Source organism: Chiloscyllium punctatum, chromosome 18, assembly GCF_047496795.1.
Source record: "Chiloscyllium punctatum isolate Juve2018m chromosome 18, sChiPun1.3, whole genome shotgun sequence".
NCBI classification, from domain to species: domain Eukaryota; kingdom Metazoa; phylum Chordata; class Chondrichthyes; order Orectolobiformes; family Hemiscylliidae; genus Chiloscyllium; species Chiloscyllium punctatum.
The window spans coordinates 57805945-57831557 of record NC_092756.1 but is presented as its reverse complement, the minus strand read 5'-3'; the positions used below and the strand labels follow the sequence as shown (position 1 = coordinate 57831557).

The 25613-nt window shown below is 45.9% G+C and overlaps 1 long non-coding RNA gene across 3 annotated transcripts in view; it reads left to right on the top strand.

The window, feature by feature from the left end:
* LOC140489150 (uncharacterized) overlaps nucleotides 1-23473 on the top strand; it is a 48291-nt gene extending 24818 nt beyond the window's left edge. For 2 of the 3 annotated variants that reach the window (XR_011963100.1, XR_011963101.1), the window contains 2 exons: nucleotides 3645-3770; nucleotides 15999-23473. This is a non-coding gene — a long non-coding RNA (uncharacterized lncRNA). The remainder of the gene's footprint in view (nucleotides 1-3644; nucleotides 3771-15998) is intronic. The other variant, XR_011963102.1, reaches the window with a different exon arrangement.
* The last annotated feature ends 2140 nt before the right edge of the window (nucleotides 23474-25613 follow it).

Genomic DNA, 25613 nt, shown 5'->3' with positions numbered 1-25613 from the left:
ATATTTTAATATTCTTGATAAATGATAAATACGACAGGTTTGTTCACTTATTTTTATAATCACAATCACAGGTTTTGTTTATTGTTTTGGAAATAAAAACACTGTCCATTATCCTGTCTCCTCCATCCTCCCTTCCAACAACGAGTGAGGAGCACATGGAGTTTCTCTGTCCATAACATTGAGACAATCCGATCAGCTGCCTCTGCTTCTTTCCTCCCTCTCCACTCGCCCACCGAGCCACACTGCCTCACAAGGGTGCTCCTCATTTTAGTCCAAAACTTGTATTTCCTCGACTCCCTTGTCAAGCCTTATTAGAGGTCATCTTGACCATTTACCCTAGTGTAGCGAAATCATGGATATTCCAAATCTCTGTCTCATCCTCCTGCTTGTCACCACCCTCCCCACCCTCCCTCACAATTCACAGATATTGTTCCATGATCTGGCTGTCTGTCTTTTTTGGTTATGTCCTTCTCTCCCATTCTGCTAAAACCTAATATTTGACCTCACCATCATTGGAAAATCTTGCTCCATCTCCACTCTCCCTTTCCTTTCTGAGTTCATTGTATTTGGTGTCCCTCCAGGATCTATCCGTGGTCCGTCCAGTTTCTCACCTACATACTGCCAGGAGGTAACATCGCCCAAAAGCACTGTTAGGTTTCACATGTACACTGACAATGTCCAGCTCTCCCTCCCCATCATCCCTCTCCATTACTCCACTATTACTCAGTTATCAAACTGCTTACCACGCTTCGATTAGCTGCAATTCACTCCAATGATACACTGTCATTGTTAAACCCATTGCCTTCAGTTGCTATTCCAAATTCCTTTCCCTTATTGCTGTGTCCCTCCCTCTCACTGGGAAGTGTCTGAGGAAGAACTACATTCTTCACAATATTGCTTTCATATCTGACCCCAAGGTGACCTTCTGATCAGACATCTACACAATCACAAACACCAGGAATTCCAATCTCTAAAACGTTGCTTATCTCCTCCTCACTCCAGCTCCATTTCTCCTGAAACCCTAACCTGTGTCGGTGTTGCCTTTAACTTGACAAATCTGAAACAGAACCCTTGATTCCGCGACTGACCCAGAATCTGGTTCAAGACCAACCCGTAATGGGACACATCCTCTCCATATTTACCCTGTCAAACCTTGACAGAATCCTGTATGTATCAAAGAGATCACCTCTCATTCTTCCAAAGTCCAGTGAGTATATTCCCAACTTATTCAGCCTTTGCTTACAGGATAATCCCTTCAAAACAGGGATCATCCCAATGGATTTTCTCTGAAATGCCTCCAATAAACTATACTATTTCGTTAACTAAAACGACCAAATCTGTTCACGTTACTCCAGATGTGGTCTCACTCGCCATTTGTTTAGTTGCCCTAAGGTATATACTCCAAACTCTTATATTGCAAACTCTTTGAAATAAGGGACAGCATTCTATTCCCCTTCCTGATTCCTTGTTGTAACTGTGTGCTCGCTTTCTGTGTTTTCTGCTCATTTTCCCCAATCCCTTTGTGGTGCAGCTTTCTACAGTTTATCCCAAGTTATACTCTACTTGCCAACTTGTTGCCCAGGTTTCCTGTGAATATCTCTCTGTAAACTGCTTATAACCTTTTGGAACTTTCCTGTTATGCCTTTTCTAGGAGATTTCCCCCCTCATTATTCGAAACATGTACTGTGAGCACTGGGCAGTGGGAAGCATGCGCAGTTGCTATCTTTCAGGGATACTCTGTTTAATGACTGGGAGGAGCTTGTTGCCCATTGGTCAGAATGGAGACATCTTGCCCATCAAGGTGCATGAGCCTTTCACACCCCATGTCTTATTGAGGAGGCACAGCGGCAGAATGGAAGGAAAGAAAAGGATGCAAATCCTGCTCTCCATATCTCACTGAATCTTGGAGTATTCTGTCCCATGTTCAGTCACATGAAGTCCCAAGGTGGAAACTCCTAAAAACCCACATAGATTTGCCCCTGAATTGCCTGCTAATCTCCACCAGGGGTAATGTGTACAGTCCTCCTGGGCCAGGAGGAGGGGATTGTATGAGTTTCAAGCTTGAACTGACAGTGACGGATTTTATAAACTTGTATTACAGACAGATATTCAGATGGTAATCTCAGTCGTTGTAACGCCAAACTCTGACAGAATTACTCAATACATCAGGACCTGGATATTCATATTGTGTGAGAGTATTGTGTTCCACATCAATACCATTTGCTGAATAAAAGTTCTCCCTTGAATCAAACCATCCTCTCAATAGATCTTCCCAAATCTTCAACATGTGTCCTGTAACCCTTGTATAATGAGCTGATAGGTGTAAGGTTTATTATTACGTGTAACTTTTGTAAACCGCTTTGTCACAGCTCCCCAAATTTCCTTTGCTACAAGGAGAATGCTCTCAGTTTTTCCAAACCCCTGATTCCCCAATGTCTGTTTGCTCTCTATAAGGTACACATCAGGATTGTGTTGGAACATTCTCCACTTGCCTGCATCAGTGCACCCCCCACCCCCCAACAATATTAAAGAAAGTGAACATCCTCCAGGATAAAGCACTGTACCTGAGTGGTTTCCCATCCACCACCTTCAGCATTCCCTTTCCCCACCCTCGAGGCACAGTGGCATCACTGTGTAAAAGATCAAGTCAGCGTTGTCCTACCCAACCATAGGACTGCGCTCTCATTAGAGAGAGGTGTCTCGTAGTGGTTAACCTGAATATTACCACAGAGCAGGCAAGGGGAGAGGTTGAAAAGGAGAGTCCATTAATTGCGGACGGTTATTCTTGATGTGTATTAGCAACACACATGTCACATGAACAATTAATGTTAAAAAAGCCCCACATATTCTGCAACTAAAATCCCCCATTCCTTGAACCATCCTGGTAAATCTCCTGTGCCCCCTCTCAGGGACCCTGCCATCCTTCCCAATGTGTGGGCGATCTGTGGTTCACACAGACCCAGCTGCTCTGTGTTCCTGTGGGTGATGTCATAGAGCAACAGTTGCACTAAACCTCACTGTCTGGAAGAGAGTGAGAGACAGAAATCCCGATGGCATTTAAAATCTATTTAGGAACACACTTTCAAGGCCAAGGCTGACAGGTCTATGGGCTCTGTGCTGGAAAATGGGATTAAAATAGTTAGCTGGGAGATTTCTTTACAGCATAAACCCAATGGACCACAAAACCATTTTCCGTCATGTAGACCACAGATGCGTAATATAGGAATATGACAAGCCACAATAGAAACCAGGTCAGAGAAGGTGATATTAGAATAGATGATACGGAATTGATTAATGTTTTTTGGAGGAAAATGTGACAGAGTTTAAGCGGGACATTGTGGAGCTCTGGGTGCAGGAATCTGAAATAAAAATGGGTTATCCTGAAGGCTGGAATTAAAGAAAGGCACATCACAAAGATTTGTGAGGGTGGACAAGATGAAAGATAGAAAGTGTGTTGAGACTGGAGGAGATTAGTGGTTGGAGGATGTTGCAGAGATTATTGAGATGTCTTTGATGCAGAGATAGTGATAGTTCTGAGGCTAGAGAGGAATTATAGAGATAAGGATGAGTTGTTAGTTTTCCCAACACTACCTCTTTACTGATAATGATTGTTTCTCTGTCCTCATCTGCCATTGCCTCCATAGGCCTGCGACAATGAGAGTACACAGACAGTATGTTCCCGTTAAGGCCAAGGCTGGGAGGCGTCGAGAATGCTGCATGACCTGAGAAATTGAGGCTCTGGTCAAGAAAATGAAGGAAGGATATGGCAGGTACAGACCACTCTGTTTGTGTGAATCCCTAGAGGACGATAAGGGCAGTAGGAGTATACTCACGGGAAACCAGGAGGCAAAAACGGGGACATGAGATAGCTTTGGGAAATAGGTTTAAGGAGAATCCGAAGAGATTCTACAAATACACTAAAGACAAAAGAATAACTAGGCAGAGAATAGCGACCCTCAAAGATCAACAAGACTGTCTTTGGAACAGCAGGAGGTGGGAGAGATTCTGTAATTCTTTCATGTCAGTTTTTACTGAAAGGGGATATGAAAGTTGGAGAAATAAATAGTGATAACTTGGCAAGTGTACATATTATAGAGGAGGAGGTACTGGATGTCTTAAAATGCATAAAGGTGGATAAATCCCTGAATCTGATCAGGTGTATCCCAGAACTTTGTGGGTAAATAGGGAAGCTTTTGCCGGGCCCCTCGCTGCGATATTTGTATCATCGATCGCCACAGGTGAGGTGCTGGAAGATGGGTGCCATTATTTGAGAAAGGTGGTAAGGAAAAGCCAGGGAACTATAGACCGGTGAGCCTGAAGTCAGTGGCAGAGAAGTTGTTGGAAGGTATTCCCAGGGACAGGATTTACAAGTCATTGGAAAAGCAAGAAATGATTAGGGAGAGTCAGCATGGCTTTGTGCATTGAAATCAGTCACTTGGACTTGAGAAAGACACAAAGTTTCACATAACACACTGGTTAGCAGGTTCAATACCATAGAATTCTGCCGGAACTAGCTGTTTGGATACGGAATTGGCTGGAAGGTCAAAGAATTATAGATGGACAGCACAGAAACAGAGACCCGTCGGTCCAACCAGTACATGCTGATCAGATATCCCAATGCAATCTAGTCCCCCCTGTCAGCACCCGGCCCATATCCTTCCTATTCATATACACATGAAGATGCCTTTTAAATGTTGCAATCGTAATGGCCTCCACTACTTCCTCTGGCAGCTCATTCCATACACGTACCACCCTCTGTGTGAAAACGTTGTCTCTCAAGTCTCTTTAAAGTCTTTCCCCTCATAACATAAACCTATGCCCTCTTGTGCTGGGATTCCCCCATGCCAGGGAAAAGACTTTGTCTATTTATCCTATCCATCCATCTCAGGTTTTTACGTACATAGATAAGATCACCTCTCAACCTCCGACGCTGCAGGGAATACAGCCCCAATCTATTCAACCCCCAGCCTAGCTCAAATCCTCCAACCCTGGCAAAGTTCTTAGAAATCTTTTCTGAACCCTTTCAAGTTTCACAACATCCTTCCAATAGGAGGGAGACCAAATTTGTACACAACGTTCCAAAAGTGGCCTAACCAATGTCCTGTACAGCCACAACATGACCTCACAACTCCTGTACTCAATACTTAGTCCGATAAAGGAAAGCATACCAAATGCTGCCTTCACTATCCTAACTACCTGCACTCCAAGGTCTCTTTGTTCAGTAACACTCACCAGGACCTTACCATTAAGTGTATAAGTCCTGCTAAGATTTGAGTTTCCAAAATGCCAGTCCTCAGCCCATTCACCCATCTGATCAAGATCCCATTGTACTCTGAGGTACTATTTATCACTGTCCACTACACCTCCAGTTTTGGTGTCATCTCACTAACTATACCTCCGATGTTCACATCCAAGTCATTGATATAAATGACGAAAGGTAGTGCATCCAGCAGTGATCCTTGTAACACTCCACTAGTCACAGGACTCCAGTCTGAAGAGCCAGTTCTGTATCCAAATGGCTATTTCTCCCTATATGCCATGAGCTCTAACCTTGCTGAGCAGTCAGTGTCATAGTGGAGGGTACTTTTTGGACTGGAAGCCTGTGATGAGCAATATGCTGTCAGGCTGGGTGCTGGGTCCACTGCTTTTTGCCATTTATATAAATGATGTCTATGTGAATATAGGAGCTATGGTTCGTAGGTTTACAATAGACACCAAAATTGGAGGTGCAGTGGACAGCAAAGTTACCCGAGAATACAATGAGACTCCAATCAAATGGGCTGAGGAGTTCCAGATGCAGTTTAATTTAGATAAATATAAGGTTTTGCATTTTGGAAAAGCAAATCAGGGTAGGACTTCTACACTCAATGGGAAGGTCCTGGTGAGTGTTGCTGAACAAAGAGATCTTGGAGTGCAGGTTCATAGTTCCTTGAAAGTGGAATCATAGATAGGCAGGGTAGTGAAGAAAGTGTTTGGTGTACTTGCCTTTATTGGTCTGTGCATTGAGTACAGGAGTTGTGACGTCATTTTGCAGCTGTACAGGACATTCATTCAGCCACTTCTGGAATTCTGCTTTCATTCCTGGTCTCCCCGCTATTGGAATGATATTGTGAAACTTGAAAGGATTCAGAAAAGATGCAAAGATGTTGCCAGGGTTGAGGGATTGAGCTATAGGGAGAGGCTGAATAGACTGAGGCTGTTTTCACTGGAGAATCGGATGCTGAGAGGTGACCATAGAGGTTGATAAAATCGTGAGGGACATGGATAGGGTAAACAGCCAGGGTCGTATTCCTGTTTAGGTGAGTCCAAAACTAGAAAACACAGGCGTGAGGGAAAAGATTGAAAAGGGATATTAAGGGCAAAGTTTCAAGCGGAACGTGGCACGTGTATGGAATGAGCTGCCAGAGAAAGTGTGGAGACTGGTACGGTTACAACATTTAAAAGGCATCTCATTGGATATGTGATTGGGAAAGGTTTAGAAGGCTATGGGCCAACTGCTGGCATATGGGACGAGATTAATTTAGGATATCTGGTCGGCATGGACAAGTTGGACTGAAGGGTCTGTTTCTGTGCTGTACATCTCTATGGCACTAATAAATTAAAATTAAGATTTAGCAGAAGGTCAGACAATTCTCCTTGGAGCTGAGAAGGTTAAGCAGTGATTTTGACCAGGAGTTGATTTGTTTCCAGGGTATTTCATTTACAGAGAGACAGAGTGAGAAATTTTTAACGTCACAATTTTTAGTAACTATTTTCAGGTAACTGGCAAATAATGCAAAGAAAAATGTGAAGATTATTTTACTCACTAAGTTCTGAGCATCTGGAACAGTTTGACTGACAGCTGGATGCAGATTCAGTAGTTATTGTCAAAACAAATTTGAAATTTAACATTTTTAAGGAAGGATTTGGAGGGCTCTGTCCAAATGGGAGGTGAGTTGGGACTGACTGGCACCATCTCCAGAGGGAGAGAGTACAGCCCCAATGGGCTGAATAGCCTCCAGTCCCTGTGCTCTGTCATACTGACCCATTCACTGTGAATGATGAAGCTCAGCACAGGGCAGAGCCGTAGAGATGTACAGCATGAAAATAAACCCTTTGGTTAAACTGGTCCATGCTGACCAGATATCCCAACCTAATCTAGTCCCATTTGCCAACACTTGGCACTTATCACTCTACATACTGGATTAGTGGTGCTGGAAGAGCACAGCAGTTCAGGCAGCATCCAACGAGCAGCGAAATCAACGTTTTGGGCAAAAGCCCTTCATCAGGAATAAAGGCAGTCAGCCTGAAGCATGGAGAGATAAGCTAGAGGAGGGTGAGGGTGGGGAGAGAGGAGCATAGAGTACAATGGGTGAGTGGGGGAGGAGATGAAGGTGATAGGTCAAGGAGGAGAGGGTGGAGTGGATAGGTGGAAAAGAAGATAGGCAGATCGGTCAAAAACTCTAAGTACAACAAACTTTTATCCACCCACCTCCATAACCAGCGCTCCTCAAACATTCCAGAAGATTCCCCTGGCCTCAGAAACGCCATTAGCCATGCGGCTGACGCAGCTACCACCCCCACGCTGAGTGATGATGTCACTTCCGCCCACATCATGGCCACTCCCACAGCCACTTCCGGCCCTCACATCATCGCTGATGCCACATGCTCAGTGACTCCCGCCACCCCTACTGCCATGATCACCACCACTTCCACCCCCACCAGCGCCACTCACCTGCATTCTGCTGACACGGCCCCCACAGACCCCACTGTCACTTTCCCCACCCCCCCCCCAGAACCCCGAGGGCAACATTACCCCTGCTCATGCCTCCACCCCCATTTCCCCCACCATCACACCCACTCCAGGTACTGGCTCCGACCCCACTCCCAGCTCCACACCCACACCAGATCCCAGCTCCCGGCCCGGCCGAGTTTTCACCATCCCTCCAGACCTCCCACTCACTGAGGACGAACGATCAGTCCTCAGCAAAGGACTCACCTTCATCCCCCTCCGCCCACGCATCAATGAATTTAATACACGACGTGACATCGAACAAATCTTCCGTCGCCTCCGCCTCCGAGCTTACTTTCACAATCAGGACTCCCGCCCAACTTTCGAGGACCCCTTCGCCCACCTCCAACACACTGCATCCACTTGGACACCCCGCGCTGGCCTATTCCCTGCCCTCGACCTCTTCATTTCCAACTGCCGCCGGGACATTAACCGCCTCAAACTGTCGTCCCCCCTCCCCCACTCCAACCTCTCACCCTCACAACGCGCAGCCCTCCAATCCCTCTGCTCCAATCCCAACCTCACCATCAAGCCAGCGGATAAAGGGGGCGCAGTGGTAGTCTGGCGAACTGACCTCTACACTGCTGAAGCCAAACGCCAACTCGAGGACACCTCTTTCTACTGCCCCCTCGACCATCACCCCACCCTCATCACCAAACCACAATCTCCCAGACCATACAGAACCTCATCACCTCAGGAGATCTCCCACCCACAGCTTCCAACCTCACAGTCCGGGAACCCCGCACTGCCCGGTTCTAACTCCTTCCCAAGATCCACAAGCCTGACCACCCTGGCCGACCCATTGTCTCAGCATGCTCCTGCCCCACTGAACTCATCTCTACCTACCTTGACACTGTCCTATCCCCCCTAATCCAGGAACTCCCCACATACGTTCGAGACACCACCCACGCCCTCCACCTCCTCCAAGACTTCCGTTTGCCTGGCCCCCAACGCCTGATCTTCACCATGGATATCCAATCCCTCTACACCTCCATTCGCCATGACCAGGGCCTCCAAGCCCTCCTTTTTTTCCTCTCCAGACGTCCCCAACAGTACCCTTCCACTGACACTCTCATTCGTTTGGCCGAACTGGTCCTCACCCTTAACAATTTCTCCTTTGAATCCTCCCACTTCCTCCAGACCAAAGGCGTAGCCATGGGCACACGTATGGGCCCCAGCTATGCCTGTCTCTTTGTTGGCTATGTAGAACAGTTGATCTTCCATAATTACACCGGCACCACTCCCCACCTCTTCCTCCGCTACATTGATGACTTCATTGGCGCCACCTCGTGCTCCCGCGAGGAGGTTGAGCAATTCATCAACTTCACCAACACATTCCACCCTGACCTTAAATTTACCTGGGCTATCTCTGACACCTCGCTCCCCTTCCTGGACCTCTCCATCTCCATTAGTGACGACTGACTTGACACTGACATTTTTTACAAACCCACTGACTCCCATAGCTACCTGGATTACACCACTTCCCACCCTATCTCTTGCAAAATTGTCATCCCGTATTCCCAATTTCTCCGCCTCCGCCGTATCTGATCCCAGGAGGACCAGTTCCACCATAGGACACACCAGATGGCCTCCTTCTTTAGAGACTGCAATTTCCCTTCCCACGTGGTTAAAGATGCCCTCCAACGCATCTCGTCCACATCCCGCACCTCCGCCCTCAGACCCCACCCCTCCAACCGTAACAAGGACAGAACGCCCCTGGTGCTCACCTTCCACCCTACAAATCTTCGCATCAACCAAATCATCCACCGACATTTCCGCCACCTCCAAAAAGACCCCACCACCAGGGATATATTTCCCTCCCCACCCCTTTCCGCCTTCCGCAAAGACCGTTCCCTCCGTGACGACCTGGTCAGGTCCACACCCCCCTACGACCCACCCTCCCATTCTGGCACTTTCCCCTGCCACCGCAGGAACTGTAAAACCTGTGCCCACACCTCCTCCCTCACCTCTATCCAAGGCCCTAAAGGAGCCTTCCACATCCATCAAAGTTTCACCTGCACATCCACCAATATCATTTATTGTATCTGTTGCTCCCGATGTGGTCTCCTCTACATTGGGGAGTCTGGGCGCCTCCTAGCAGAGCGCTTTAGGGAACATCTCTGCGACCCCCACACCAATCAACCAAACCGCCCCGTGGCCCAACATTTCAACTCCCCCTCCCACTCTGCCGAGGACATGGAGGTCCTGGGCCTCCTTCACCGCCGCTCCCTCACCACCAGACGCCTGGAGGAAGAACGCCTCATCTTCCGCCTCGGAACACTTCAACCCCAGGGCGTCAATGTGGACTTCAACAGCTTCCTCATTTCCCCTTCCCCCACCTCATCCTAGTTTCAAACTTCCAGCTCAGTTACTGTCTCCTTGACTTGTCCGACCTGCCTATCTTCTTTTCCACCTATCCACTCCACCCTCTCCTCCTTGACCTATCACCTTCATCTCCTCCCCCACTCACCCATTGTACTCTATGCTACTCTCTCCCCACCCCCACCCTCCTCTAGCTTATCTCTCCATGCTTCAGGCTCAGTGCCTTTATTCCTGATGAAGGGCTTTTGCCCGAAAGGTTGATTTCGCTGCTCGTTGGATGCTGCCTGAACTGCTGTGCTCTTCCAGCACCACTAATCCAGGATTTGGTTTTCAGCATCTGCAGTCCTTGTTTTTACATATCACTCTACAACCTTCCTATTCATATACCCATCCAGATGCCAAATGGTTTAATTGTACCAACATCCTCCACTTCCTGACAGAAGACTCCATACACGCACCAACCTCAGTGGGAAAAAATTGCCCCTTAGATCCATTTTAAACTCTTCCCCTCTCATCTTAAACCTATGCCTTCTCATTCTGGACTCCCCGACCCCAGGGAAATGACCTTGTCTATTTATCCTACCCAGGCCCCTCATGGTTTTATAAACCTCTATGAGGTCACCCCTCAGCCTCTGATGCACCTGGGAGGATCCCACCACTCAGGTCACAATGGGGCCTGGCTGATTGACACAGCTTCAGACCAATAGGAGAGATGGCGTGATCCTCCAGCCAATGGGAGTGAATGAGGGGTGGGTCCAGCAGGCCAACACATGACCATCAGTTTTGCAGGCGCAGTGTCACTGTGAGGGGGGACTGAATGTTCAGGAGTGGGAGAGACAGCAGATACTGGGAGAGAGATGGAGTTAGTGTGGACTGGGAAGGTTGATAAACACTGTTTCAGTCTGCTGGACCTGAATTAGATACTCCGGGTAAATTAGAACCAAAAGAACTTCGGATGCTGTAAATCACACACAACAACCAGAAGGTACTGGAAAAGCTCAACAGATCTGTCAGCATCTGTGAAAAGAAATCAGTTCGCATTTTCGATCCAGTGATGCTTCCTCAGGAACTGATGTTACTGAGAAAAAAATGTCCGTTTTTATATAGAAGGTAGGGGTTAAGGAGTAAATGATAAGTGGGGATAGAGTCCAAAGAGAGAGATAAGAGCAGTTGGACAAAGGAGTGGATAACGATCTGATGCGGGGAGGGTGAATAGCTGTTTCTGGGGACTGTTCGTGGCTAACCATAGGTAGTGTGTAATGGCAGGCTATGTAATAACAAGGCCTGGTATGTGGGGTAGGGGGGAAAGACACTAGGACGTGGGAGAGTTCAGGACCTAAAATTATTGAATTTGATGTTGAAGCCAGAGGGTTGCAGGGTTCCTGAGAGGGAGATGAGGTGGTTTTCTTCCAGTTTGCGTTAAAGTGTGGCTCTGGAAAAGCACAGCAGATCAGGCAGCATCCAAGGAGCTGGAGAATTGATGTATTGGGCATGTCAGCTTTCATCAGAAATGTGGGTGGGGGAATATGGCTGAGAGATAAATAGGGAGGGGTGTTTGGGGATGGAGGGATGGGAGCTAGGGTGGCAATAGGTGGTTGTAGATGGAGGGCAGAATGGACAATTCGAAAGGAAGATGGGCAAGTGGGACTGTTCAAGAGGGTTTTGCCGAGTTGGAGGGTTGAATCTGAGATAAGTTGGGGGATAGGAGATGAGGAAACCTTGATGCCGTGTGGTTGAAAGTTCCCAAGGTGGAAGATGAGGTGTTCTTCCTCCAGGTGTCGGGTGGCTCGGATTTGTGGGATGGAGGACTTGCATGTCCATGACAGCGTGGTGGCGGAGGGAGTCGGGGGTAGCCGAAATGGTCAGCTACAGGGTGATGGGTTGGTTAGTGCATGTGTCCCAGAAATGTTCCCTGAAATACTCCACAATTTGGCGTCCCGAGAGCAAGGGACACAATAGGTGAGGTGTTTGGGTGGGCAGGGAATTCTCTGCTGGATGTCGGAGGATCCAGTGGTGCCTTGGATGGAGGCGAGGGGAAGGTGTGGGCACAGGTTTTCCACCTCTTGCAGTGGCAAGCGAAGGTGCTTAGAGTGGAGGGTGGGTTGGTGGGGAGTGTGGATCTAACGTGGAAGTCACAGAAGGTATGGTCTCTGTGGAATGCTGAAAGGGGTGGGGAGGGAAATATATCTCAGGTGGTTGGATCTGATGGTGGAAAGAGCAGAGGATGATGTGTTGTATCTGGGTGGAAGGTGAGGATGGTGGGATTCCATCTTTGTTGCATTTGGAGGGGTGGGGTTCAAGGGCAGTGGTGTGGGAAGTGGAGGAGATACGCTGGAGGGCGTTGCTGACCACATGTGAGGGGAAATTGCTGTCTTTGAAATAGGAAGCCATTTGGTATGTTCTGAAGTGTTCTTCCAGCTTGCGTCAAGCTTCACTGGAGCACTGCAGTAAGCATGAGACAGAGATGTTGGACAGGGAACAGTCTTGTGTGTTAAAGAGCAGGCAACTGGAAGCTCAGGGTCTTTTTTGCAGGCACAATGTAGATCATCAGCCGCCATTTCCACCACCACCACTGAGATGCTAGAAGGTTCCTGTCTCCTCCATTAACAGCTTTCCACCTTCCCACTCCTTTATCTTTCCAAATGTTCCTGTCTCTCTTTGGGCTCTGTCCCCACCTATTATTTACTCTTTAACCCCTATCTCCTGTAGCCCAAAGATCTGTAGGTTCGGTGAATTGGCCCAGCTAAGGTTCCCGTAGGGTTCAGGGATGTGCATTAGTTCGGGGGAAATGGAGAGTAATAGAATAGGAGAATGGGTCTGGGTGGGATAAACTTCGGAGGGTGGGTGTGGAATTGTTGGGCCAAAGGGCCTGTTTCCTGAAGGGATTCTAATTTTCCCAGCTGTCATCGGTTCTGAGGAAGGGTCACTGGACCCATGATGACCCATGGAGTGTGTAGGAGGCGGAAAGGGGAGAGTGGCAGCAGAAACCAGATGAAATGTATCAGTGTAGACTGGGAGGGTTTAGTTACACTCTGTGCAGGTCGTTCGTCTGAATTAGAAACTCTTGGTCCCACGTTTGCAGCAAAGGGGAAGATGGCTTGGGCCTCAGGCAGTGAGAGGTCCTGGGTTATAGCCACCATCTTTATTTGGGGCAAGGTACAGCAAGGAGCATGGACGTGTCCTCTTCCTGGGTGGGGGCGGGGTGATTTGAAGAGGAGCATTTAGACATCACACACATACCAAGAGAAGTGTTTGTCTTCACTATTCATCTTGCACTGACTGTGAGCTTTGTTTTGTGAATTCAGTTTATAGGATATTAATTGAGAATAATTGAGACTGGGATCTCAATAAACAAGTTTCTACAGTCAGCGGAGTCATCAGGATCTGAATGTCATTGGCATTTAACTGTGGAAGGAGAAAGGTTTGTCTGTTGTGTGTGTGGGGAAAATATCTTCAATATTTTTGTCAAGCCAAAAGCAGACAGATGTTCAGGTCCACAGTTGGATCCCCCTTGGGGTATGTGTTCAATTCTTGGCCCTCTAGCTGTGGAAGGAGGTATTGGCCTGAGAGACAGCACAGATTTATCCAAATTACACCTCGTCTTCTTGCAGGAACTTTCAGATTTAGTCTCAATCATCCACTTTATAATGTTAATCTGTAAACTCCCTACTTCCAATTCTCTGCAAATTTCTCATGGACTCAAATTCCAGCACCATTTCAGGTGGAACGTTCCAGATTCTGACAACTGTCTGTTCATTCAGAAACTGCTGAAGTCCATGTTGACTCTGGGGTTACAAAGGGCTGAATTGAAAGATGAGGTGCTGTCCCTGAGCTCCCATTGAGATGCATTGGAACAGTACAGTGTAGGTGTGAGCAGACAATGAAAATGACAGGGCTGCACAGTGAGGGCTGCTTGGCTCAATGAGAGTGTTTTGGAGTTGGGTGTAAATAGTGAGGTGAAACAGGGAGAAGGTGAAGCTGAAACTCCATTTTAGTTCAGGCCTTTTAGAAATTCACAGTCCCAATGGGAATAGCCAATTTGTCAGTGATACCTGTGGAGTATTTAAGTTTTTAAAGTATGACATATCAGCTTAAGTAAAGATTTTTTTTGTTATTATAATTGGACATGTTTGAAGTGAAGGAAGGTTACTCACTCATTTAAATTCTCCTAATGGGAGTAACTAGATGAATGTAGAGAGACATTGTGACAGGAGCCCTCAGACCCGTGGTGTGCTCCTCTTGCACAATGTGGGAAACAAGAGCCGCTTCCAGTGTCCCTGACGGCTATTTGTGCAGCAAGGGTTCCCATCTGCAGCTACTGGGAAACTGCCTTTCAGAGCTGGAGCTGAGAGTGGACTCACTGTGGAGCATCTGCAATACTGAGAAGGTTATGGACAGCACGTTTAGTGAGTTAGTCACACTGCAGGTGAGGGTTACACAGGCAGAAAGGGAATGGGTGACCATCAGATCTAGTAAAAGGCTCAGGAAGCGAGTACAGGAGTCCCCCGTTGTTATCCCCTTCTCATACAGATACTGTATACCGCTTGGGATTCTGTAAGGGCGGGAATGGGTGGGGGTGGCTTCTTGGGAAATCAGCATCAGCCAGAGAGCTCTGCTGATCAGAACAAGAGGAATGAGAGTGGATGGGCTATAGTGACAGGGGATTCAATAATCAGGGGTACAGCCAGGCATTTCTGTGCCCACAGACATGAATCCAGGATGGTATGTAATCTCCCTGGTGCCAAGATCCATGATATCATGGAGTGGCTGCAGGACGTTCTGGAGCTGGAAGGTAAACAGGCCGTTGTCGTGCAACATACAGATACCAAAGATATCGCTAAACAGAGGGATGAGGGCCTGAAAGCTGGACATAGGGAGAGCAGAGATACATTACAATGTAGCTCCTGAAATGTAATAATGTCAGACTTACTCCCAGTGCCATGTGCTAATGAGAGCAGGAATGAGAAGGTAGATCAGCTGGATGTGTGGCTGGGGAAATGGTGTACCAGAGAAGGGTTATGATTCTTCAGGCACTGGGACTGTTTCTGGGTGGGACCTGTACCAGCCTGATCGGTTACCCCCGGGCAGAGCTGAGACAAATATGTTGGTGGCTTTTTCCAGTTCCATTGGTGAGTTTGTAACAAGTCTGGCAGGGGGGTGGGAAGGAAAGTGTAGGCTTAGATGGGTCAGATTCAGGACAGGGAATGGGAGGTAGAATATTAGTGATGTAGGTAGCGGCTCAGAAAGCCAAAGGAAAGGAGGATTAAACGAAGATTGAGTCCCTCTTCAGCCATCATTCCTGACATCCCAGGAAGGAGAGTCAACAAAATCTGGAGCTGTATACATGTCGATGTCTCTGTGCTACAGCAAAATGGTGGAAATCTGCAAAAAAAAACAAAGTGCTGGAGATCCTCAGCAGGTCTGTCAGCATCTGAAATGGTGATAGATGCAGGAAATATTGCAGCCTTGAAGAAATTATTTTATTTCATTTTCTTATTTGTGTTTTTTTTCACTGTTCTATACCTCTTATTTCTTGATTGTCTCTCTTTCTCTCGCTTCCCATTCTCTCAATACCTTTTCCCTCTCCTCTTCCTGCTTTGCTATCCTTCTCCCCTGTTTTCCATTTTGTTTCTGCTTCACCCATCCCTCACATATTTTGTCACATAGCGCTGGCTTCAGCCTGGGTCATTCACGCCTTTTAATCTCTCCATGCACTCTCATTATCACCTTTGCATCTGGAGCCTTGACTCACCTTCTCTCAGCGTGGTATAAATAGCTCCATAATACTCCCCCTTTGTTTTTATCAGTTTTAATCAGTTAGACTCGAAACGTCAGCTCTTTTCTCTCCTTGCAGATGGTGCCAGACCTGCTGAGAATTATCCAGCATTTTCTCTTTTGTTTTCAGATTCCATCATCCGCAGTAATTTGCTTTTATTAATGGCAATATGATTTTGCCGGTGATATGATAACTCCAGTGTCGATGCATGAGAGGTGAGCAAGCGAACGAATTCCCTCTGGAAGTCGTGTGACAAGTATTAACAGAGATCCAGGAAAATAACATGACGAATCTTTGATTTGAATTGAAGCCTGAACTCTGGTTCTCCTCCGACACTGTGCCAGGTCTGCCTAATACTGCATATACTTCACGTTTTGCATTTGTTGGTGAAAACAATTGAGACTGGTTGTATTGCTGCAGACAACATCTACCAGTCATCACGGGTATGGTGATCAAGTCTTGCGTCTATCCCTGTCAAATGTTTTATTGCGCAGGTGACGCTTCCTGCTTTGTGGAGCACGTTGTTTGGAAGCACAGCAAAACCACACAAGCGCAACACATGGTCAGCTTGGGGGTTGAACCCACGACCTTGGCGTTATCAGTACCACGCTCTAACCAGCTGAGCTAATGGACCAAAGCGTGGGCGCCGGTGAAAGCAAATGCCTATATTGCCGGTGCTCACAACCACGGCGGCTGGGCATTTTCTGCTTCTAATCGATCGCACGACAGTCTGAAGCATTTCCTTTCGTTGCAAAGCTTTTCAACAAAAAAAGACATTTACTTTTCCAAACGCGCATACTCGAGTTAACCATTTGCTCTGATATCTAAAATTCAGCACAATATCCGGACGCATGTAATTTCAATCGCAACGCCACCAGCTCAGCTGCAGCTTGTCACGTTGACAAATTTCGTCTGGAGAAACGTACCTTCAACGATCGCTCACTGTTCTTCTGGATACTCACAGACCTTTGGAATCAGGGTTATGTGCTGCTTATAAACTGCTACGAACCGTATGCCAAATGCATTTGAATTGTAATCTATCAGTGGGGTTCTTTCTGCTCCCGAACGACGCAGTTGCTTTGGTGTCAGCAACAGCTCAGAAGTCAATTGCACGTTTTGCTCAATGACTCATGCTGCTTATGCAATCTTCGTTTGACAGCATATTTAGCAAGTTTTACAGGCCTTCCTGCAGAGTTTGTCAGCGACAGGTCAGCTGCTAAAATGATTGCTTCAGACAGCATGCTACATCCTACATTTGAAAATGGAAAAGGTGCAAAAGTTTACAGGCTGAACACTCACTCACTATTTCGCCTGGCGCGTCAGAGGCTGGGAGCTGATCTTATGGAGGTTTTTCAATCATGAGGGGAATGAATCGGGTTAATAGACAAGTTCCTTTCGCTCAGGTGGGGCAGTGCAGAACTAGAGGGTATAAATCTGGTGTGGGAGGGTGAGAATTCGAAAGGCAGTGAGGGGCAACGGCTGCACGCAGAAGGTGGTGCGTTTCTGGAGTAAGTTACCAGATGAGCTGGTGATGGATGGTATAATTCAAATACTGTTAAGGAATCTGGATGTGTACTTGGATAGGAAGGGGTTAGAGAGAAATGGGTCAAGTGCATGCAATCGCGGCTGGATCAGGTGAGGATATCTGTTCGGAAAGGACGAGTTCGACTGAAGACTGTGTTTTCTGTGCTGTCCATATCTAATGGCTCTATGATAGTGCAGGTGAAATGATAAAAAAGATAAATTAAAAAAATGAAGTAAAATTGTCTGAAGTTGCTGAATTCAAACAACTTCAGGTAATTTTATTTAAATTATTTTATTTATCTTCTTTATTTGTGTTTTTGTTTTCACTGTTCTGTACCTCTTCTTTCTTGATTGTCTCTCTTTCTCTCGCTCCCCACTCTCTCAATACCTTTTCCCTCTCCTCTTCCCGCTTTGCTACCCTCCAGCACAATTTTCACTGACACTGCCTGGCGTATCCTCCTCGTTAAATTGACCATCAGGCCAGGGGGAATGAACCCTTGTGCAGTGAGGAACATAGGAGGGCCTGCGAAGGTATATTGAAAATGAGGTAACATTAACAAACAGTATCTCTTACACACCAAAGAGTGAAAACTGCAAGTGATAGACAGATTGAACCAACAAATCAGACCTAATCTCTGCACTCCTGTCGACTGCAGTCTGGGTGAATGCTGTGGACAATCAAATAACTTACTGGTGGAGGATCCATAAATGTTGCCTTCTCAATAATGAAAGAGCCCAGCACAACAAGAGAAGATAAGGTTGAACCATTCCCAACAATGTATAGAAAGAAGGGTCGATGGGATGATCTGCTTTAGATTCCTCTAGATGTCAGTCTTCAGCTAATTCGGTTCATTTTGTGTAGTATCAGCAAATGGCTGGTGGTTTTGGATAATGCGAAGTGTTTGTGCTCTGATTACATTCCATTCAAGCTGTTCCTGCCGGGCTACAGCACTGGCATCTACCTGACAATGTGGGAAACTATCAGAGTATTTCCTGTATATATACAGACGAAACATCAAACTATCAACAACTTCTTCATTGCTCTATTCCTCTGAATTCCCACTTGGAGTATATGGACTTGACGAGATTACAAAGAGAGATCAGAGTGAAGTGTGGAGAGGGCAACATAGATCAGAAGATATTAGTATTTGGAGGAGGTTGCAGAGAATAAAGAGACATTTACATGCTGTGGTAGGTATCAGAGATTGGAAGAGTTATAGGTTCTGAAGAAGCATACACAGGCAGGGAGGGAGGTGTTGGATAAGGTAACAGTGCTAAGAAGGGGGCACGCTCTGGTGAATGTTACAGGGTTAGTGCATAGTTTCAGGTGCTGGATTAGGTTACAGGGATTGGGAGAGGTGTAGGTGCTGGACAATGTTACAGGGATAGGGACGGCCAAGGTCCTAAAGACTGTTACAGGCATGGGGAGAATGTGTAGGTGCTGGAGAATGTTACAGGAAATGGGAGGGGTATAGGTGCTGGATTAGATTACAGGGAGGAGTGTTGGCACTGCAGAATGGTACACAGATAGGAAGGGGTTGCAGGTGCTGGAGAATGTTACAGAGATATGGAGGGTGTAGGTGCTGGAGAATGTTTCAGGGACAGAGAGGGGTGTAGGAGCTGGGAATGTTACAATGATAAGGAGGGATATCAGGTTGAAGAAGCTTGCGAAGGTTACCTAGATGGGGAGGGCTGAAGAGGCTGGAGAGGGTGACAGACATATGGATGGTCAAAGGGGCTGGAGAGGATTACAGGCATAGTGAGCGTTGTAGGGGCTGAGAATGTTCCAGAGATATGAAAAGTTGAAGCGTCTTAAGAAGTACACAGTTATGGAAGCTTGAAGGGGATGGAGAAGCTTACAGAGATACGGAGGGTTGAAGAGGCCTTTGAAGGTTACAGAGATACGGAGAGTTGAAGCGGCTTGAGAAGGTTACAGAGATGTGGACGGTTGAAGAATCTTGAGAAGCTTACAGAGATAGGAAGGGTTGAAGGGGGTGGAGTAGGTTACACAGATATGGAGGGTTGAACGGGCTAGAGAAGGTGATAGAGATTTGGAGGGTTGAACCGGCTGGATAAGGTGACAGAACTGGGAGGTTGAAGGCAACCAGAGAAGGTGACAGACATGGGTAGGTTGAAGGTTGAACGCGTTTCAAAGTTCGGTAGAAGTATGAAGTGAAGATCGATTACTTTTTTAACAAGAAAAGAATTAACGGGCACGTTGAGACGGTGGGCAAGTGGAGCTGAGTCCATGAAAACATTAGCCATCATCTGATTGAATGGCAGAGCAGACTCTTAGGACCAGATAGCCTATTCCTGCTCCTACGTTCTTATGTTCTTACATCCGCCTGTAGGTGAGGGGCCTGAATGGACTGAACATGGAGATGTTTCCACGAGTGAGAGAGACTAGGGACACAGTTTCAGAGCGAAGGAATGATCCTTTAAAATGTGATATGGAGGAATATTTTCAGCGAGAGGATGATCAATCTGTGGAACTCACTGCCTCACGGGGCTGTGGAGGTAAGTAATTCTGCATACCTAACTCAGAGATAGATTAGTTCGTGATGACTAAGGGGATCAAGGCTTTCAGGGACTAGAAGAGAGAATGGGGTTGGGAAACATTTCAGCTATAATTGAATGGTGGAGCAGACTCAATGGTCCGAATGGTCTCATTCTACTCCTATATCTTGTGGACTTATGGACTGTCCTTATTCCATTGGGTTTGAAGTGTGAATTATCATTTCGGGCATAATGTTCATCAGGAATTCCGACACGTTCCTTCTTAGTACTGTCATGTCTTGGTTTCAGATCGATTGGAGAAAGCTCCACCACAGAAAAAAACTTGGGAATCATTGTGCATAAATCTCAGAAACGTGGCATACAGGATCAGCCGGTCATAGAGAAGGCAAATGTAATGCTGGCATTGATTCCAAAGAGAATGGAAAATAATAATAGCGAAGGCATGCAACAACGACAGAAGGCAGGAATCAACTCACAACAGAAAACACTTAGTCCCCTATCTAAAGGGAAAATGTTCTTGCACTGGAGGCAGTTCAGACAAGATTCACCAGACAGATCCTCAAGCTGGGATATTAATGAGAAGAGGCGGAGAAAATTGTACTTTGAACTGGTTAGAATTTATTGAGAAAACAAGGCAAATGTGTTGATACACCAAAGATTCTTGCGTTCTCACAGGGTGGATAATGATGTTGTTCTCCTGAGCAAAGGTCTATAACCAGAGATAAAGGGGAATTCAGGCACAAGAGAAGCTAACACTGAAAAGCAGGACTGTACAGACTGGAGGATGCTACAGAGGTCAGATATTGTGAGATCACTGATGTTGTTTCGAGGTCAGATAGGTTGTCGGGACAGGTACAGACTTATCAGTCCTGAAGAAGTTACAGAGATCGGGGGAATTATAGAGAACGGGGATTACACTGATAGGGTTGGTATTTGGAGCTTACCAACGAGTTTACAGAGATAGGGAGGGTGTAGTGGCTGGGCACGACACAGTTGTCATGTTAGTTGTAGGGACAAGAGTTTACTGAGGTTGGGAGTTTTAAAGGGGCTTAATCAGTTCACAGATCCAGGAAAATTGTAGGAATTGGAGGACCAGAGATGCTGAGGACAGTAGGGCGGCAGGATTTCAGACGGTTAATGAGGGCTGTGAAGGCAGGTTTGCAGCATTCCCATCAGTTACACAGAGATGTGGAGTGCTGTTCTGGATGAGGATACGGAAATCGAGATGGTGGCAGATGCTGTAAAATACTACAAAAACAGGGCGTGGTAGTATTTGAGGCGATTACAGGGAGATGATGCATTGAAGAGTTGGAAAGCAGAAGAGTTTAAAGGGATAAGAACAGTTTTAGGAGTTAGAAGGATTTAAGGCACTGGAACAGATGTGTTCTCCTGTTTCCTTGCTGTATGATTCTATGACATGAAATTGATAGAGTCTTGGAGAGGGAATACAAAACAGGAAAATCCCAGACAGCATTAGCAGTCTGTCATGAGAGTACTGCCTTCAGCTCTGTTGCACTGATCCTCATTAAGACAGCGCAGGCCTCGATCAATAAGTGGGAACTCCATATGCTGTCTCAGGAAGGCTCAGTACAGCAGAGCTGATCGTCGTCCTCTCACAAGTGGGTGGAGGTTGAGCCTGGGTTCTTACTGCTCTGTTCTCATCCTTCAGCACTGTGTCAATATCATGTTTTGTGGGTAGATGTTTCGAGCGCTATAAATGCGTTCTGCCCTGTTGAATGTGAGTGTTCTTACTTCGCTGCTGGATTTATTGCAATCTCCATATCTCCTTGCCTTCTGGCTGACAAACTGCGTTCAATGAGGTGTTGGGCAATACAGGAATTAGAAATTGAGTGTCAGGAACTTCCTGAGTAACGACAGTAGACAGAGAAATAGACAGAATGGGAAATTAGACTGAGGCAGTGAGGGTTGCACATGGCGATGAGGGAAACAGCACTGAGCCGAACTGAGATCTGGAAAATCATAGTCTTCATCCCTGGCCTGTGATGCCTCGTCTCTTCAAGGTGAAGAATTCTGTTGGCTCAGGATCTGGAGTAGCTGCAAAAAGCTGCAGATAGAGATAGCAATTAGACCATCACAATGAAGGATCCTACATGGAGAGATATTGATTGATATATCCATTTGCAGGAAGGTAACAGGATCAAACCACAGTCAGGAAGGAGGGGTTTGATTCATGGTGCACTGGGATCAGTACTCAGGAATGAGGCAGCTATCAGGGGGATAGGCGATGGCCTCGTCTTACTCTCATTAGACTGTTCATCCAGGACTTAATGCCAATGTCAGGGATACCCATCTGAAAGCTCAATATCCTTTAATGATGGAAATCTGTTATAGTCAGTTGGTCTGGCCTACATATGACTCCACGTCCTGATCAAGGGGTTGAATCTCAACTGCACTCTCAATTAATCGAGCAAGCTGCTCAGCTCAAGGACAGCTATGGGTTGGCATGAAATGCTGGCCTGCCATAAATGCTCACATTCCACGTATGAATTAAAACCTAAATCTGCTGGGGCCATAGTCCTGGCCAATCATGTCGGTAGGATTATAGCCAGGGCTTTAAACTCACAGAGAGAATTCTGAGACAGTGTTCAGGTAAAAGAAGCTTTCCAAATTCAAACACAACATGTCAAGCATTGGAACAGCATGAGGATGTGAATGAAGACAAGCAGAAAGTAATAGGAAGGAAGAGTTTTCCTCTCACTGTACATCAGCGAATAGGTTTGTGAGAGGAAAGATTTGGAAAATATAAATTATAACTTTTTTTGAATGGAAAAATTCTCTGCAATTAGGTAGATGGACTTGTGGTACAGATATGAAAGTGATTTAGACACCAGAGAGATGCAGTTACAGAGTGAAGAAAAAATTGAACATTTCAATTCAATGGTAGGCAACCTAGCGGGAACTCAGGCAAAATGGGAAAGCAGGAAGGGTAACCTGATCGTAGTGGGTAACAAAGGCATGACAGAGATAATATTTGGCCTCAGATTTTGTAATAGAATCAGTGTAAATTCTGGCCACTACGTGTCAAAAACACAAGCAGGAGAACAGTTTTTTTTAATGGTGCCGTGCAGGATTTAATTTCTCATCGCTGGATTAAACAGGAATCGGTTGGAATTTTAAATAAATGTTGTATGATAATTTGGGGAGACATCAAACTTTGTATAATCTAGGAAAATCACACTGGCAAGAGCGATCCTCGGGGAGGAGTTCAAAGAATATTTTTTATCAGGGTTTCTGCAACTAGCTAAGAGCATAACTATTTCAGATCGACCGTTGGGTGATGAAACTGAGTGAAGGAGTGATGTCACACTGAGCGAACCGATGGGAAATTGCAATAGAGTGGAAGTCAAAGAGATTGTGAATTTTTAAGTGACCGCTGAGCGCACCCGACGATCAGAAAAAATGCCAATCCCCTGAAGTTTGAGAGAAGAACTGACCAAGCTAAACAGGGGAAACAGATCGATATAACTGGCTGTAAATGAACTGTGGAAAAGAATTGACGGAACTGTTAAATATTAACAGTTAAATATTTAAATATTAAACAAAATGACAAAATCTCAGCCGGACATTCCCGCCTGTGCTTCTGAAATGTTTAGAAGACAAATAACCTAACAATTCTGAAGGAACCATGGAAATATTTCTTAAACGGGTTTCAAGGGGTGTCCTCTCAGGAGGAGTGTGGTATAATGGAGAAACTTTCTCGGGATTTAATGAGTTGAAAGGAGCAAACAGAGTTAAAGATGCTGAAGGTGGCGAGTGTGTTACGGAGAGTGGTAATGTCCAGAACAGTGTCACAAAGCCAGTATGAATTGCTGCAGCTGCAAGTATTTGAAGAGGCAGCAATGAAAATACGTATTTATCCTTGTTCATTCATGGACTGAAGAGTCTACTGGCTGGACCAGGATTCTTTGTCCACAGAAAATAGCCCAGATGTGGCTCAGAGTCAGCCATATTTCTGTGGGTCTGGAGTGACATGTGAGCCAGACCAGGTAAGAATGTCAGATGCCCTTTCAAAGGGACGTACGTGAACCAGATTAGATTTTTTTTTCAGATAATGAACAATGCTGTTATGGTGGCTTCACCAATGCCCTGTACAGCCACAACATGACGTCCCAAGTCTTATTCTCAATGCTCATAACAATGAAGGTAAGCATCCAAACACCTGTTTCACCAGACAGTCCACATTTGACACAACTTTCAAAGAACTGTGTACCTGCATCCCTCCATCTCTCTGTTTGACAAAACTACCCAGGGACCTAAAATTAACTAGACAAGCTCCCCTTCCCTCCTCGGGTTGTTTTACCAGAATGCAAAACATGCATTTCTCCACCTGCTATTCCGAAACTCACTGGCCCAGGAGCACTGCTGATCACGTACTCTTAGATAATCATCTTCACTGCCCACATTACCACCAGTTTCAGTTTCACTCACAAATATGATCAGCCCGACACCTGTATTCTTATCCAAATCGTTTATATGAATGAGGCACAACAGTGGACCCAGCACCGAACCCCATGGCACACTGTTTATCACAGGCCTGCAGTTTGGGCATCAACCCTCTATGAACATGCCCTGTCTCCTACCGTCAATCCAATTTTGTACCCAGGTGGTGAGTGCTTCCTGGTTATGTGTGATCTAGACTTGTTAATCAGTCTGCAATGCAGATCCTTGTCAAAGGTCTTGCTCAAGTTAATGTACATAACGACTACTGTTCTGCCTTGACCTATTATTTGGCTACGACCTCAAAAACTCAATCAGGTTTGAGAGACATTTTTCCCACAAAGCCATGCTGACGATCGCAATTCTGTCATTGCCACTCCAAATGTATGAAGATCCAATTTCAGGATCTCCTTCAACAACTTACCCATGCTACAGGTCTGTAGTGGCCGTCGATGATCCAAATTTCTTTACGATGAGGCCTATAATTTCCTCGCTAGCTTCTCACAAGGTGCTGCGATACATCTGACCATGGCCCGATGTTTTAGCTACCTTTTTGCATTTAAAGACATTCAACGCCTCCAGTTCTCCAATGTGAATTCTGCTTAAGACATCACAATTTATTTTCCCAAGTTCCCGAGTTCCCATGTCTTTCTCCACAGTAAAACCTAATGCAAAACATTTGTTTCGGATCTCGCCCATGAAACAGTGATTCCACATAGACAACCTCATTGACCTTTCAGCGGCCCTATCCTCTCCCTAGCTAACCTTTAGCTCTTGTTGAAACTTGCCAGCATGCTTCTGAATCTCCAAATATCCCCATTCCATCATTCTCTTCTCCACACTTATCCATTCTAACATTGGAGGTCACACTAAAATATAAAATCCAACAGATTTAAAAATATTCCCCTGTTATAAAACCATGAATCTCTCATTGTTTCCAAGGGACCAGTTATTGTTCATTGTCATATCCTTTATAATATACTCTGCACGTTCCCAACTAACTGTCAGGCTAATACTGTTTGCTTTCAGACTAACTGCACAAAGGGTTTTGGGAGTCCTTGTGTATCAATGCGAAAAAGGTAGCTTACAGGTTCAGTAGGTAATAGAGAAGATAAATCAAATGCTGAAATTCAGTACAAAGGGAATGTTGTCTAAAAGTAGGAAGGTCTTGTAAAAACTGTGCAAAATACGAGTCAGAGCGCACCGACAATATTCTGAAGAGTGTGAGTGTCCTAAAGAAAGATA